Here is a 4,989-nt window from a genome sequence, read left to right on the forward strand (position 1 = left end):
CGGGCAGACGCTAGAGGCAGACGAGAGAGCGGCCCACCCCGATTGGTCGAGCGCTTTTCCGACATGGCTCCCATTGGCTGCCGGCTCCTCTCTTCTGCAAGTCATTCATACATTGGCCCCCCCGACGCCTGAAATTCCTGCCCGCGCCCTTTGCCGCCCTCCCTTGCAGCGGCCACCCTGCCCTCGAGGAAAATCCGCCGGCCCAAGGTCAGGGCGCAGGCGGCCGCCTCGGGATTGGCCGAGGCGTCCTAGCAACAAGTCCGGCTCGCCATGTCAACACAGGGGGATTAAAGCGAGCCCATCAACAGCTTGTTTGACAACACCGGCGGCTTTTAATTTAGGGAAGCGTTGAACTTTCTGGGCTCGGGGCACCGGGGGAGGGGGGGGGGCGGGGAGTCCGGACTCGCCCACTGGACTTGAGTGCGGAATTTGTGTCGGGACCGAGCCCGGTGGACCTACGGCGGCGCCTGGCGATACCGGTGACCAGCTTTGAGATTTTACGAGCCGGTTACTTTCTGACTTTTGCGACTTGCGGGCGCAAAACGTGGCAGACGAGCGTTGTCCGGTGGCAATGGACTCAACTTAACACACTTTGGCAAACCCAAGTTCAAACGACAGGCTCCCGGTCCAACTAAACATAGAACTAAGTGGATTCCCCTTTCTGTACTTCAAGACTAACACATAGCTTAGCAAAGCTCATGCTGACGCAGAACGGGAAACGTGAGCGTGCATTAAAAGCGGAGTGGCCCCCGAACTGCTCGTTGTGCACATTTGAGAAGCTTTCGCGAGCTTGCCGGGGCCAAAATGAGCACATTTGACCAAGCGATGACTTGGAAGTTGAGCGGAGGTCCGGCTGTATTTATTCTTCGGATAGTTTTTTTTTACTTGGACTCCCGACACTTCCTCTGCTAGACGAATGCTGGGATGGCAAGGCGACGTCAAAACAGGGAGGTTAAATGATTGAGTGCCATCCTCGGGTCTTGTAAGGCAGACGACAAACGGTGGCGGCAGTAACTCCCGCCCATTTCGGCACCCCGCCCGCCGCACTTCTTCCTGTGCGTTTTACAAACGGCTGGTTTGTTTAGGAACGCGTTAACGTTCCAAATTGCTCGCTCCGGCAGCGTGGGGAATTCGAGTCAATAGCCCACAGGATCAGGAGTTCACGGCACATCGTTAATGAGTTCAGCCCGAGAAAATTCTGTGAATTTCGCACGCCGCGCGTGCTGCCAAATGCGACGTAGCTGCGGGGTGGCAATAATATAGAGCTGAGGATTAGTCAAAAAAACAAACAAAAAAAAGAAAAAAAAAAGAAAAACACGAGCACCGAAACGGCTTATGCGCTACGGTGAACCCTGACAAATGAATTCGCGCGTCACGATTATAAAGGACTCTCTGCGTGCGGTTCTGTTGAGGATACCTTAGCAGTCGAGTGGACTGGACTGAACTGGACTGGATTGACTAACTGATGAAATAATGAGTGAGCAGACTGCTTCCTGGCTCATGGAGGATTACACAAGTTGCTACAATTTGTGCTCACTATCTAATGAAATGCCTCAAAACATGGATAAGTGGTGTCTGCCTGTCAGTCCACCCCATTCGTCTCTTAAATGTTAGCTGGATTTGACAGAAAACAGTGCCAGTCGTCTTCATTAAAAAACATCGTTTGGGGCGCTGGGACAGATAAATGGCATGTCGCTTCATTTCAATCGAGGAAATCGGCTGCATATGCAAGTCAATTGAGTTATGAATTTGGTTACTGAACAAATTGAACTCATACATCAAGGTGCTGACTGTATTTCTCAGCGACCCGCCCCCCACAAAAAAAGGGTTCAGTATGATTTAAAGAGGCAATGACAACAAGCGAAAGAAGCCCAGAGTCAGGGTCAGGGCCAGGATACATTTTAAGGTCTCGTAAAAGTCCGAGCAGATGACTCACCTCATTTCAAGTTGCCCATTGAGCGCCGCGTAATCGTCCCTTTCAGTCCGCTTTTTTTGTCTTGCCGCCATGTGTCATGATTTCGGACGGTGATGTCATCCCTTCCATCTATAGGGCTTTTTTTTTTCTCTTTTGTGTGTGTGTGTGTGTGTGTGTGTGTGTGTGTGTGTGTGCGTAATTCTCTGTGAAATGACCCATTCAACTTTTTTGTTTGGCTCACCTGTGCAGCCAGTGTGTATCTAATTGGATACAGCCAAGCACCGAGCCCGGTTTCATAGCCGCAGGGGTGAAACCAGAAAATAAAACATTAGGGCATTGTCTCTCGAGGAGAAGAAGAAGAAGAAAAAAAAAAAGCATGCATTCGGCATGTCCCGGCATATCACTGGCAGCCGGAGCATAAATAATGGAAGATTTATGACTAGCCAGCAAAATTCCTCCCGTTGCCTCTCTCTCCTTGTTAAATTAAACACTGACAGGAGCTGGCGCACACACACACTCCCTTCGTTTGATTTCACGGCGCCTTTTATTATCATGCAAATGAACGAACGCACTTGCAGGGAACGCCAAGGAAGAGATGAAGCCTGGGCTGAATGTGAACACACAATCTTCGGCTGTTGCTGTTTTTTCCATAATTAAAAGTTTACCCGCTAACATTTGGCTTTCTTGAATGGATTTGCTTTGTGAGTTTAGCAGCAGAAGCAAAACACGACACTAACCGCAATGTTGAAAAAAAACGTGACCGCAAATGTGGCTAACTAGCTAATGAGCCAACTAGCGGACTACCTACGATCTAGCTCGCTGATTGGCTAACTGATGTCCGACTGGTTAACCGGTCAGGCGGCTCGATAACCAGCGAGCTAACTATCTGACTGACTCATGAGCTCGCCAACCAATAGCTCAAGAACTCAATTTGGAAAGAAATCAATTTTGCAGGCTACCTCTTTGTGAGCGAACGATGCGACTGCAGCTGCATCTTCGCCCCTTTGCGCTTAAACAAACGAAAAGGAAGCGAGCGGAAGCACATGCCTGATTTCCTTTGAACGTTCCCGCCTTCAGCCTGGCGTACGCACGGATGAGCCTTCCGACGGCCCTTTTCTTCTCCTTGCGCGGCGGCCCTCTGATCTGGCGCCGCCTCCGAAGATCAGACGAGGACGGCCTCCAGTCGCGAAGTCCTCGCCGCCATCAAAGCCACGACACCCCAGCGCGGGTAAACAAGCGCTGGCGGATTCCTGGGAAGAGGAAGCCTCGGCGTCAGTCACGATGTTGGAATTAGGCGGCCGTTGCGCGGCGTGAGCACTCGAGCGCTTTCCAGTTGCCAGTTGAACACCCACCCCGAATCTTTGGACAATTTCAGTGTCATCGTCGTAGCCTCGAGGCGGCGAATTTGTCAATTTCGGTGATCCCTTCAACACTCGTGAAATTCCATTTTGCGGCTCATTTAACAGTAAGGCACATGACTGAGCCGCATATTCAATTTACAGCCTTTGTGTTGGCTTACGTCCCGTCTCCCAAGGGCGCTTCTTTCTTCTTCTTCTTTTTTTTTTTTTTGGACTGAGTCGCTCGTGACGCTGCGCTGCCACATGGGCAGCAGATGTGAGCTGCTCCTGAGGAGCGAGCGTGCTCTTGGCGCCGTTGCACCTCACGTGTTGGCACTGTTAGCAAAAAAAAATACAGAGACTCCACCTAAGTGGAATAAGACACTTGTGGATGAGCACGGATTCAAACGGTGCCATCCAACTTGTCTTCACACTCAAGAAGTTTCATTGTGCGGCGCTCGTAAAAGAATGGACAGAGAATTTCTGAATACTTGGCGTTCGCCACAAATCATTCTTGCTTTCTCTTTCACGGAACCCGGATCACAAGATTTCAATAGGTCAATGCTGATCACAACCACGTTTGACTTTGCCTCCCTCGCTTTTTTTTTTTTTCCCCAATACATTGAGCCATCATCCTCGCAGGTTGAAAAAAAAAATAAGCGGAAAGCAGGAATAACTGTTCAATTCCAATGTACGCGTGTTCTCAAGTACAATGGCAACATGTTTGCACGACGTAACTTTCCACCACTTGACGACGGACCGTCTGTTGGACTGTCGGCGCATGTTGGACAGATGCGGCTTTGTTTTCGGCAGACGGCTACGCCGGAGAGGGAGCGCGCGCCTGCTTTTTGGGCCGACGACGGCGCATTCCTGCCGCTCTGCCAAGTGGCTAATGGGTTGACTAACCACCCTGAAGTCGCTCGTCGGCCGAGCTGTCACCACGTCGCCGAGGGATTACGCGCCTAAAAATGACAGACTATAATAATCGGGTGCGGTAAAGTTAGCTCACCTTGCTGCTGCAGGATCACACTTCACACACATCTGCTGATTATCGATGGGATTTCTCGGGGATGAAATCAGACCAATGGCTTCACCTTTCAGACAGAAGAGAAAGCATTCGCAGTCTGTTATGCAGTTTTTTTTTAATTTGGATGATTTGTCTTTTTTTTCATTGTCAGATGTCTGCCGCACCCAGTTCAAAATCCGTCAGGCAAGGTATGGCGCCTGCCTGGCAAGCTGATGACATCATCTGCCGGCCGCCCGGGGCACTTTTTGGCATTCGTCAAACGCTCGGCATCGGCGCGATCGGCCCTGTGGTATCAACCGGGGAGCCGGATCCGTAGTAAAGCCGGGACTCTTAAGTGTTTTAACGGCTTGGATGAGAGTTCAGAACGTTCAAATGCGACATCAACCAAACCGTTGTCAATGTCCAATCCATAAATGGCTTCTGGTGCCGATAAATGAATGAGATGGACATGATTTCCAGTTTTAAGGTTCCACTGTGGACATGAGCATACCCGAGCTCCTCGCGGTCATTATTGTAAAAGCTTTTTTTTTTTTTTTTTTGACGACGACATCCCATTAGCGCAAGGGGCAGGTGAGCAGGATGCAAATTTCTCGGTTTAATTGCCAACTTGCGGTACGATCACCCAGAGCGTATTAAAGTGATCATTTGGCTGTCCCGTGCGCCTGCTTAACTGGGACACAATTACCCAAACTACCCGGCCCGGGGGGTGT

The 4,989-nt window shown here is 50.4% G+C and overlaps 1 long non-coding RNA gene across 1 annotated transcript; it reads right to left on the reverse strand.

Annotated features, from left to right (window-relative positions):
* Positions 1-2,440: 2,440 nt before the first annotated feature.
* On the reverse strand, positions 2,441-4,583 carry LOC109524818 (uncharacterized). The gene is made up of 2 exons (XR_002170018.1): positions 4,262-4,583; positions 2,441-3,165 (listed from the first exon to the last, which is right to left on the reverse strand). It is a non-coding gene; the product is annotated as an uncharacterized LOC109524818 (long non-coding RNA).
* Positions 4,584-4,989: the final 406 nt, after the last annotated feature.

Source organism: Hippocampus comes, unplaced genomic scaffold (assembly GCF_001891065.2).
Source record: "Hippocampus comes isolate QL1 unplaced genomic scaffold, H_comes_QL1_v1.1 scaffold144, whole genome shotgun sequence".
NCBI classification, from domain to species: domain Eukaryota; kingdom Metazoa; phylum Chordata; class Actinopteri; order Syngnathiformes; family Syngnathidae; genus Hippocampus; species Hippocampus comes.